The following is a 12,279-nucleotide window of genomic DNA, read 5'->3' on the forward strand; positions in this document are numbered from 1 at the left end:
GACATGGCAAGCTGTGGAGAAGACAAAGGAGGAGGTTGTTGTTGAACCTCAAGTAATACAAGTGGAGAGAGCCTCGGCCTTGTATGAGCATAAGCTGTTGCTTTTGAAGACCGAATCTGGAGAAAGCCAGATTTGGAGAGATGGAGTCCCGCTTGGATTGGAGAAGGAAAGTTGGAAAGATCCCCTTATGCAGGGATGTTCTGGCCTTTCGGATCTGGTTTTGGGCCAGGGGGAGATTGGAGTCGCGAGGGCCTTTAACTTTGGAGGGAGTTTGAAACATGTTTTGAATTATTTTTTGGATTTTGGCCCTGTCTATGGAGAATGGGCTGACCTGTTGAGAAGGGATAAAGACATTGTTAGGTTGGAGTCTTCCCGAGATCTACTCCTCAGTGACAAAGGAAGGAAATTAAGAACAAGATCAGCAGAAGACAAAGTAAAGTGTAGGTATAAATATGAAGAAGATCTGCAGAAGGGACATGGAAAAGAGTTAAGAGCCTCGGACAGGAGATCACCAGGTTGATGGACTAGATGGAATGGATAGAGAAGACTGACAGAACCCGAGACCAGGGTGAAGAGACGGTGGATGAAGATTGGAAGAAAGTTTAAAAATTTATTTAGAGAAATATTGTAAAATTTATGAGTGTTAGAAAAATGTTGGAATGAAACTATATGGCTTTAGTAGAAATGTTATAAAGAGTTATGTACAAATAAGTTTTAAGTTTTAGGGTTTTTATGGTAAGATAAGGTTAAAATAAATTAAGACAATTAAATGACAGATAATAGAGAAAGATGGAAAGGATTTGCTGAACTAATTAATAACTAGAATACAAAAAGGGAGGTGTGAGGAGGTTTGCTTTTGTTTTTGGTTTTGATGTATTGTGTGTTTTGTTCTTTTGTTCTTTTTTTTCTTTTTTATATGTATTAACCTCTATTGTTTAATCTCTTTTTTCTTTTCTTTTTTCACTTTTTTCTGTAATTTTAAACTTTCAATAAATATCATTTTTTAAAAAAACAGATTTGCTTTGTATTTATGGTGGAATTTCTATGGGAACACCAATAGTATATTGATCATTGTGCCCTTTAAGCAGAGATTCTTATTCCTACCATCATGAGTACTGTAGCTCCCTGTGTTGCAATGACAGATGACACTAAATGGCCCTACATCTGGGTAAGGTAAAGGTAAAGGACCCATAGTCCAGTCAAAGGTGACTATGGGGTTGTGGCGCTCATCTCGCTTTCAGGCCAAGGGAGCCGGCGTTTGTGCACAGACAGCTTTCTGGGTCATGTGGCCAGCAGGACTAAGCCACTTCTGGCGCAAGAAGACACCGTGACAATTGCCAGAGCACACAGAAACGCCATTTCTTACACCTGGGACACCTGGGTGATAAGAGCGATCCAATCACACCCAATTAATCAGACTTAACAAAAATAAATAAGTTTCTGTCAATCCCATCAAGTATTACAAACAAATTTCATATTGGTACAAATTAAAGATACAAATGAGTGCTACTATAAGCCATAGGCGCCAACTCTAGGGGCCCCTGGGTGCCAGGGCACACACCTCAGAGCTCCGACGCGACTTCTGGTTTTGACACTACCCTGAAATAACCTCCCTGGAGATGTTTGAGGCTGTGCCAGGTTTCCAAACATGACTTCCAGTATAAACTGGAAGCTGCATCAGAGGTCTCGCAAGGCCTCGGATGTGACCTCCGAGACCCTGCGAGGCCTCAGAGGCAATGTCTGAGGCCATACCAGGCCCCCAAACACGACGTCCGGTTTATATTAGAAGTTGCGTCCAAGGTCTCACAAGGACCTGAGCTCTGAGACCTCGCAAGGCCTTGGAAGCGCCGCTGCTGACATAACATGACGTCACAGCATCATGACATCATGTTACATCGCATAACCTGGGGCCCAAATCAGCTGAAGATGCGCACATTAGCAAAAATGCAATGTTTCAATATAACGCCACACAGAATACACCTGAGCTACATTGTTATAGTCAATGTTGCTCTGGCATACCCCTGCAGTGCACAGCCAGATGCCTCCACCTACAACAAGCTTTTGAATGCTAGGGAATGAAACAGGTGGAGGCGTTGCCCCAGTAACAATTCATTCAGCCTCATTCTGACTACTAATGGAAATAACAAAAAGGCTTGTCAGCAAGAGCAAGGACAGCTCAGCTCCAAAATGCCAGCAGGAGCAAAGGATAGTCTTAGTATGGAGTGGTAGATAAGATCCTCCTGAAGACAAGCCAAACAGTAATTCCTGCTTCCACTCTCTGCTCATCACATAGTTCTTTAACACTTGTAGCAAAACTTTATGAATGAATGAATTCATACAGCACGTAGAATAGTCTGGTGTCCTGTTTGGCTAATAGGTCACTGCTATAATTTGTATAATCCGTATTTTCCCACATGTTCTGATGTTATTTGTCATGTGAGACCAGGTGTGCTAGAATTAGTTGTCGTGCAAGAAGCACCAAAAAATGCTTTATGGCAGGCATAGGCAAACTCAGCCCTCCAGATGTTTTTGGGACTACAACTCCCATCATTCCTAGCTAACAGGACCAGTGGTCAGGGATGATGGGAATTGTAGTTCACAACATCTGGAGGACCAAGTTTGCCTATGCCTGCTTTATGGGCAAATATACAGTAGCACCATATAATTAGTACTCTGGGGTTGATAAAGCAGAGCTGGTGCACATAAGGTTCTTTACCATGTGATTGTGTGTGTGTTTGTCCACTGTTCATTGCCCCAGCTATACACACTGTGTCAAAATAATGCATATTGAAATGTTATTGCAAGGTGTAAAATGTTACCTGCATGGCTTATTCTGGCACCACACCTTCATACATATGAACACTTCTGCTGGGAACCAATCCAACTCATGCGTCTGAGAAGCGAGCAAATTAGATTTCCTAGAACCCTGTTGGACCACAGCCATTTTTTTTTGAGACCCATCATCTCTCACTGGAAATTTCTCTTCCCTTCAGCGTGATCGACACTGTCATTCATTACCTCCACTCCACCAGACTACTTGGTCAGGATTAGATTAAATATATTTATTAGATAGTAGCCTACACATAATGTGGAAGTGCAAACACATTTGTAAGTTAAGATTCATAGGTCTGATTCTTGCTGATGATTCTCCGACGATACATCAAATGCAACTGGAATTCAATTGATCTGGTTCTACCTATCGATCTGCTCCACTTATTCATAGCAAGCTTGCCTCCGTCAGCCAGACGGAGCATTTGTCCAGATAGCCACCATTACTGGGTTCAGCCAAAGCATGAACACCTGTAGCTTTGTATTTAAAGTGAGAGACAAAAATAGATGTCACTTGTGACAGAGTGAGATTCTTAGAATGGGGAGGACTCACAGGCTGCATTCACACGGCTATTTAATCCATATTCCATTTCCCTAAGTGTTATACTTTCCACATTATATTTGAGACTTCACACAACATCAACACCACTTCCAGAAATGCAGTATAACAGAATTCATTGGAAGTTTAGCATTCATTCCTATGTTATTTACTTCCAGAAAAAGAATATGTTTGCAAATAACATGGAAATGTGAACTAAACTTGTGCTGTATTCTGCTGTATTTCCAGAAGTGGCACTGCTGTTGTGCAAAGGCTCAAATGTAAGGTGGAAATTAACAATTAGGGAAATGTTGAGGAAATGGAATACACTGCCGTGTGAATGCAGCCAGTCTGTAGCTCATGGGGGTGTGGAAAGTGGAGCATGTAAGTAGCCCATCAGAGGAGGAAATTAGCCCAGAAACGATCAAAGACCCCTAAGTAAGAATGGTGCAATGAAAGAAGAGTCATATTTAATCCATATCACAATGATTCCAGAATTAGAGTTTCTGAGATTTTCACCCATTTCCTATAAGGAAAAGACTTCTGTGCAGGAAATCACGTGAAACCCACGTCTGTGGTGATGAGTCCACATTTCATGTGCATATTCCTTTAAAATATGGCATGTCATGGTTTCACACAATTCCCTACATTCTAGTTACAGGTAGGTAGCCATGTTGGTCTGTCATAGTCGAAACAAAATAAAAAAAAATTCCTTCCAGTAGCACCTTAGAGACCAACTAAGTTTGTTATTGGTATGAGCTTTTGTGCATGCACACGAAAGCTCATACCAATAACAAACTTAGTTGGTCTCTAAGGTGCTACTAGGGACGCGGGTGGCGCTGTGGGTTAAAGCCTCAGCACCTAGGGCTTGCCGATCGAAAGGTCGGCGGTTCGAATCCCCGCGGCGGGGTGCGCTCCCGCTGCTCGGTCCCAGCGCCTGCCAACCTAGCAGTTCGAAAGCACCCCCGGGTGCAAGTAGATAAATAGGTACCGCTTACCAGCGGGAAGGTAAACGGCGTTCCGTGTGCTGCGCTGGCTCGCCAGATGCAGCTTTGTCACACTGGCCACGTGACCCGGAAGTGTCTCCGGACAGCGCTGGCCCCCGGCCTATAGATGTGAGATGGGCGCACAAACCCCAGAGTCTGTCAAGACTGGCCCGTTCGGGCAGGGGTACCTTTACCTTTACCTTTAAGGTGCTACTGGAAGGATTTTTTGTTATTTTGTTACAATTCCCTACAGTTATTTCCATTTAGGAGTGAAACATTTGAAGTAGTTGTCTGAGGAAGCAAACAATTTCCCAGCTTTTTGCTTCGTATAACACACATCTAGAATATACAGAGGCCTGGGCTACAAACATTTTTATATTCCTTTTTTAGTCATTTGTTTCTATTGCAACCTATTCCATTTCTTCCCTCCACCTTCATTACCATAGTTATTTGTGTTCCTTCCAACAACACTATGTAATGTGGCCAACATCTGCTGCTTGAAATTCATTTTCTCTCATCCTTTTCATGGAAGATGGCTGTTCATACACCATAGTGGCAAGTTTCATAAAGTTGGGAGAGGGGAGGGGGAGTCCTCCTTAGTCATATAAAGATTTTTGATTGTGTGTGCAGGCGTACACTATTTTTATTCAACATTTCCATTAAAGAAGCCAAGTGTGCTGGTGGCACAGAAAATGTCTCTCTCTGCTGCTCATTCAAGAAGAAGCCAAGGCTTTGGCTGCTAGATTCTTAAATGTACAGTCAGATTCTTCTTGTGATATGAAAGCTACTGGATTCTGTGCTGTTGCTGCTTTTGCACAGGAAATTGGGTTGCAGGAACCTTTGGCCATAAGCAGTGGTGGACAAACTGCCATTTTCAAAAGTCCTCTGCAAGCAATGAGTTCAGACCTCTTGCAATAACAACCTGCCCCTCCTAAGCAACCTGCTGCAAGCAGAAGGAGAGATAAAGATTGTTGCTGCCCAGTTTGGGCTCTGGTACCACCCACTGCCAGCATGCACTCACTCTCTCAGTTACCTGCAAGGGACTCTGTGATCCTTAGTTCAGTTCCCCATTCTTGATCTAGGTCACTAAAGATGTCTTCCTAGCTGAACAAGATGGATGGAAAATTTGACAAGAGCAATCTATCAAAGTAACCAGTAGTCTAGATTATTTATAGGATGGCCTGCTCACTGAACTGGGACTGACTCAAGACCAGGAATGCAAAAATGTAGATATTCAGTATGCACTGGCTCCTAAACAAACAAACAAGCAAACAAACACACACACACACACACACACACACACACACAACTGGGCTTGGTTCAGCAGTCAGAAGACCAGGCTTCTTTTATCTAGCTCCTAGAGAATCTCACTGACTTTGCCATCTTTCACAAGACTATTCATTTATGTCTGCAACAACACAATTTCATTAATCAGCAGGGCATCTGATTCACATAAATGTGCACCTGACTTATTTAGCCTACCCAGAAGAGTACGACTACAGGTTCCATTGCAATTTCTTTGTCCACACTATGGGAAGAACAAGGGCAGCTGTTGGTCCCATAGCATATCATTGCTCTTAAAACAGGATGAGGGTGACTTTGGTACACAACCTAACTGCAGTCTTGATTATGACTAAGGTTAAAGGTATAAATAAGCTGCTTCTGGGTACTTGTGGGCCTATTGAGAGCACCATGTTCGGCCTTACTGAACAGCATCAAGAGGAGGGCTTCATATGTGTAGCACAGATAGAAAGGCTTTCAGGTTACTTGTAGCCTTATTTTGTCTCTCTTACCCTATGTAAATGGAGCCATGTGAAGCTAGACGTGTCATGCATGACTGGGGGGGAGTGGTTCCACCTGAATTCCTACCTCCAGTATTCTTCATTGTGCAATGCCAAACAACTTCAATATCTCAGCAAATACAGGACAGGATTCAGAATACAGTGGTACCTCAGGTTAAGTACTTAATTCATTCCAGAGGTCCGTACTTAACCTGAAACTGATCTTAACCTGAAGCACCACTTTAGCTAATGGGGCCTCCTGCTGCTACCGCGCCGCCGGAGCACAATTTCTGTTCTCATCCTGAAGCAAAGTTCTTAACCTGAAGCACTATTTCTGGGTTAGCGGAGTCTGTAACCTGAAGTGCATGTAACCCGAGGTACCACTGAAAAGGGAGCCAGGCATCACTTTTGTGGTCCCAAATTTTACTTTGGTGCCATTGTACTCAGAGAATTACAGTAAAGGTAAAGGTACCCCTGCCCGTACGGGCCAGTCGTGTCCGACTCTAGGGTTGTGAGCCCATCTCACTTAAGAGGCCGGGGGCCAGTGCTGTCCGGAGACACTTCCGGGTCACGTGGCCAGCGTGACGAAGCTGCTCTGGTGAGCCAGCACCAGCGCAGCACAGGGAAACGCTGTTTACCTTCCCGCTATAAAGCGGTACCTATTTATCTACTTGCACTTAAGAGTGCTTTCAAACTGCTAGTTGGGCAGGAGCTAGGACCAAAAGATGGGAGCTCACCCCACCGCGGGGATTCGAACCGCCGACCATGCAATTGGCAAGCCCTAGGCGCTGAGGTTTTACCCACAGCGCCACCCGCGTCCCCCCGAGAATTACGGTAGTCTATTCCTAAAAACCAGGTGCTTCTTTCAGAAAACATGTGCATACATTCAGACAGAAAGACCAACATAATACTAAGGAGAATTAGCTTACCAAATATTTTAACTTTTTAACTGAATTATACACCAAGGCAAAACGTTTCATAAGATACCGAAAAATGATTCCCCCTCCCCTACAAATGTTCTCTGCTGAATTATCAAAAGGCAGAGGTTTCAGAGCATGTTCTAGGGAACTCTGGTATTCTTATCAGAGCTTCCTTAAAGAGAAGGTCAATAGTGCTGGAAAACCTGTTCCAAATGGTGGTAGTGGGAGCAAGCTGCCTAGCTTCTCTGGTAACGTGAAGCTACAAATAAGCTTTGGCTATATTCTATAGTACACTCTTTAGTATGCACTAGGTAACTTTAAAGCCCATTAGGCCTGGCCTCTATGTAAACTGACTGTGCATTGTAGAATATGCCATGGAAATATTTGCAATTCACAGGCTAGGGTTTTGATCCAAACCCTACAAATATATAAATTCATCAAACCAGTATATAGATTTGTGATTTAGTCTGCTGAACCACAAACCTTTCTGCTGAAGAGAGGGTGGGCTTCCTTGCTTGCTCTCTCTTCTTTCTTCAGAACTGTAAGGCTGCTTGTGAGCAACATATAGACTAGAAATGGAAAGTTCTGTTGCTTTTGGCTTTCTTGGTTTCTCATTTTTCCAATCTTAAAGTCGGTTCTCCACATTTTGGCAGCACTTTGCATTTTTGTTTTTTTAAAATAATCCTCATGAAAATTCACCAGCGTTTTAGTGCAAATTTCTCCTAATACTTTTTAATGCAGTTTTGACCAATGTACATTGATTTTCCCTAATATGACACATATTTGTATGTTATTTTCACATATATATTAATTTTTATGCACACTTTCCTCTAACATATGCATTTTTGTAAACCCTGTCTGATTGGGGAACTGCATTGAAAAACCCATATAAAGTGAGGATTTTGAAGGATGGCTGTGTTTTGGTTCACATATCGTTTTAGAAAGTGCAAATTTGACAGATCTGCCTTTCAATATGAACCGAATCAAATTTCTTCCCCATCCTTGATGGTGGCAGACCCCTTTGTGTGGCCCTTTGTATGGACACAGGAAACCATGTGCAGTTTCTTCCTGCACCATTTTGAAAAGTGTTTGTACCTAGTGCACCAGAGGTCCTGTTCATTGAAGCTGCTCCAAGCAGCTTTGCAATGTGTTAAAACAAGAAAAGGGGCAAGAGATCAAACGCTTGATACACCTTGAAAGGACTCCTAAATTGCCTCTTTCTTTCGCTGATTATTTTTAAGGTTTCCCCCCAGAATTATTCCCAAAAAAATCTGCACAGGAATTAGCCCCAAAATATTTTAAGATGTCTATGTATTGGGGGGGGGGAGATGGGGCAGCCTGCAATACAACCATCCATTCCTAGTGCAGGAGCTCCAGAAGAGATGGACTTCAACATATAAATGTAGAGCCAGTGTGATGTAGTGGTTAAGAGCGTTAGTCTCATAATCTGGGGAACTGGGTTCGTGTCTCAGCTTCTCCACATGCAGCTGCTGGGTGACCTTGGGCCAGTCACACTTCTTTGAAGTCTCTCAGCCTCACTCACCTCACAGAGTGTTTCTTGTGGGGGAGGAAGGGAAAGGAAACTGTTAGCCGCTTTGAGACTCCTTAGGGTAGTGATAAAGCGGGATATCAAATCCAAACTCTTCTTTTTCTTCTTAGGTGACAGGGTTCCTTTGAAAGTGGAGAATTCATAGAACACTTTACAGAGCAAAACTGAAGGGGCAGAGAGAACTAAAGACAGATGAACTGCGGTATTCAAGCCCTGTGGGGCTTACACCAATAAGGAAGAAACGGGGGGGGGTGGCAAATTTCCTTCCCTCCCAGTGTCTTTTCTTAAGTTCCCTCCCATGGATTCCAATGGGAGGGCAAAAAACTCTGCTTGCTCCAGAGCTGACATTGTCTCCCATTACATAGACAACTGGGGCTTCCATTTTGGCCACCCTGCCCCCTAAAAAATCACCAACACCAATATGAAGGATTCTGATGGTCATTGTACATGCTGTCAAGATAATAAAATCCATTCTAAACTTTTTTTCAGTTGGCAAAAGGATGCTTAAGTGGGGGGGGGGGAGAGTATAGCCTTGTGTCAACCTTCCCCAATCTCATGCCTTCCAGATGTTTGGACTACAGCTCACATCAGCCCTGCTGGCGCTGGTGTAAGCCATAGTCCAAACTTCTGGAGAATGCCAGGTTAGGGGATGCTGACCTACTGCCCAGGCATTGTAGAGCTATGAACAAAACCACGAGAGCTTTAACAATTCTAGGAGGCAAAGTCTAGCTCTGAAAACCACTCACTTCACTTACAGCCATTTTATCCATTATCCTGTGAATGGGGCCGGGGGTGGGGGGAGGTGTGCCTTTAAAGAAAGCCAGTTGATGCAGGTGTTGGTGTTTACACTGAGCATTCAGCCGAGGAAGTGCTGCCTGGAATCAAAACGAGAAGTCAAGCAGCCCCCCCCCTCCCCGTTTCCCATTTAATAGTTTTATAATTTGAGGATAATTGCACACAAACTGCAAAAATCAAACGTTCTTAGTGCAGTTACAGAATACTCCTCTAACTTTTGTCTCTTCGCTAAGGAATGCAGTAATAGTTCATTTCCTGCTCTGCCCCATTTCCAAACTACTTCCCTCCCCAGTCCCTGCCTTTTCCCTCAAAGTCTGTCAACTAGCTAAATGATCACAGGTGATTGTTCTCTCTCCCCTCTGCAAACAGAATGTACCCACTTGAATATTATTATTTTTTTCTGAGGAGCAACTCGTTTCATTAAGATTCATTCACAAGAAGTCTTAGCTGTGCTGGTGTCATTTTCATCAATGCCTTTGAAACGTTACCATAACCTGACAAGTCTCACCCTCCCACCAGCCTTTGAGAGGGCTCAAACTACAGCATATGCAATAATAATAATAATAATAATAATAGATAATCAGAGATGTTTCTGGCCAATTTCCTACAGCATCCTGGTGATGAAGATGAGGCACACTCTTAAGATTCACACACTTGACAGATGCATGAATGATAGCGCAGTGTGGATGAATTCAAATACTTTTTAACACTTTTTTATATAAAAAAACCCCCACCCTGGATACTGCGTATCCGGAATATTCCCCCACCCTGCTTAATGATTTGGCCTACGCCATTAAAAAAATGGCAATGGATTGCAATTTAATATCTTTATGCATTGCAATTTAATATCTTTATGAGAAATGCAAACTGATGGCACAATGCCCATTACAGTATCTATGAATTATTCAAGGGATTGAAAAGGGACAGCTGATTTCCTTTTCTTCCCCTAAAAAAATCTTAGAAGCTGCATGCTTGCCTTCCTCCGCGAAGTGCTGCTTCTTTAGGGTCAGCCTGGCAATCCTTTTACATTACCAATCCATCAGGCTTCCAAAATCTCTGAAGGAGCACCCCAGCTGTTCCATGTGTACTCACAAGGCACAATATTTCCAAGGCTTCCTATCCAAAATATATCCTATTGCTAAAGACATAGTAAAAGAATCAAGGGCAAAGGAGTGTAAAAAGCTGTGGCTGTAGTTTCCCCAGATCATAAAAGATCAGGTTTAGCCAAGCCGCGGGCTTTGCAAGTAAACACTCTTTCGAACAACCATTTTCTGTAGTTTTGAGAGATCACAGGAAGACAGTCCGTGCACACAGAAGACCAGTTGCTTTTCACCCAGAAGTGCTAGCGGTGCAGTGCAGTGCAGAATTTTGAATGACTCGATGCTACAGAAAGAAAGAGCATAAAACTTCTGCTCCCAGTTACAGTGCCTTCCACAGCCCTCTGGCAAAACCAGCCACTTTTCAGGACAAAACCCAGAAGAGCCTTTCCTGCAGAAAACTCCCAGAACTACCCCCACCCCCATGTGAACTGTAGTCCAAACATCTGGAAGGCACGGAAGACTGACACAGGGGTTATACTTCCCCACCCCACCCCACCCCAGTTAGTTGAAAGCAAGTCCTGCTGATCTCAGTGGAACTTATTTCCAAGTGCTTCAGGCTCCCAGCCCAATACTAAACAGGGTTACTCAGAAGGAAGTCCCATTAGATTCTGTATGACATATTCCCCAATAAGTAAGCTTGCATGTTGCTTTGCATGCATGCTTCCTGAGAAAGTGCTGTTTTCAAAAGGCTTTAACTTCCAGCTGAATGTGCTCAGGCTTTCAGCACTGCAACATGATTCCCCGTGCATTCCTGCCCCAAAATAATTCCCATTTAGCCCCATCCTAATATACATGCTTACCAGAAGAACCTAAGGGGAATTTGCTTAGGGGAATTTACTTCAGAGGGAATCGGGCTGTTAGTCAACACGTGGCTGTTCCCCACCCCAAAAGACAAAAAACTTTCTACTAAAACTCAGGAAGGCTAGGGGCTCAAGTCTGCCACCCTACCTTGGTTTCCTGAGAAGTGACCTGGGACAGCTCAGTCGGTAGAGCATGAGACTCTTAGATCATTGGTTCAAGCCCCATGTCGGGCAAAAAATCCCTACATTACAGGGGGAGCTGGACTCGACGACCCACGGGATCCCTTCCAACAGTGCAATTCTGAGATTACTGTTTCTAAGCAGACACACTTGGGGCTTCGCAGCTCCCAAGAACCCCAAATCACACCCCTCCTTTTAAAGAATAAACCTCAGCAACCTGTAGCACAATGGGTCAGTGTGCCTAACTGTTAACCAGAAGGTTGGTGGGTTCGATCCAGGGACGTCTGTGGGGAGAATTCCTGCACTGCAGGGGGCTGGACTGGATTACCCTTAGGGTCCCTTCTAATTCCCTACGGACTTGCTTCAGAATCGACCCGGACTGGATCAAGCTTCCCAGAGAAGTTCACACTCGGAAAAGGAGCAGGAGAGGAGGGCAGCTGTTTTTGTCTAGGTGGCGAGTTGCAACAGCTCCCTTCCAGCAACGCGGGCGCTCGGTCCTGGACCAGAACAGAAAGTGATGGCAGCGTGAGGATGAGGATGATGATGATGCCATCCAAAGGACCGAACCCCCTAAGCAGGAAAAAGCACAGTGCTCCCTTTGCTTTCCAGATGCGCCGATCGAATGCAGGGTTAAATTAAGTTTTGCCAGACTGTATGCATGCATACAGCCCCCGGATTTGCAAACCAGTCCCCATACAAAATCCATTGAAGTTGAAAAATGTCCCTGGGGAAAAAATAAAAATCTGGTAACCTTAGGTTAAGTGCAGCGAAGTGGCCACAGGCACGTGCGGAGCCTCGGCT

General features: G+C 43.9%; 1 protein-coding gene across 2 annotated transcripts in view; it reads right to left on the reverse strand.

Annotated features, from left to right (window-relative positions):
• The window catches only part of GABRG1 (gamma-aminobutyric acid type A receptor subunit gamma1), a 76,625-nt gene that overhangs the window by 64,037 nt on the left and 309 nt on the right, over positions 1–12,279 (reverse strand). The window contains exon 1 of one of the 2 annotated variants that reach the window (XM_082238247.1): positions 12,230–12,273. The exons of the other annotated variant lie outside the window; for it this stretch is intronic. The gene's annotated coding sequence lies outside the window, so the exon portion shown is untranslated. Of the gene's footprint in view, positions 1–12,229; positions 12,274–12,279 lie in introns of those variants that run through there. 2 annotated transcript variants of the gene reach the window in all.

This window comes from Podarcis vaucheri (genome assembly GCF_965113315.1).
Source record: "Podarcis vaucheri genome assembly, chromosome: 9".
NCBI lineage: Eukaryota > Metazoa > Chordata > Lepidosauria > Squamata > Lacertidae > Podarcis > Podarcis vaucheri.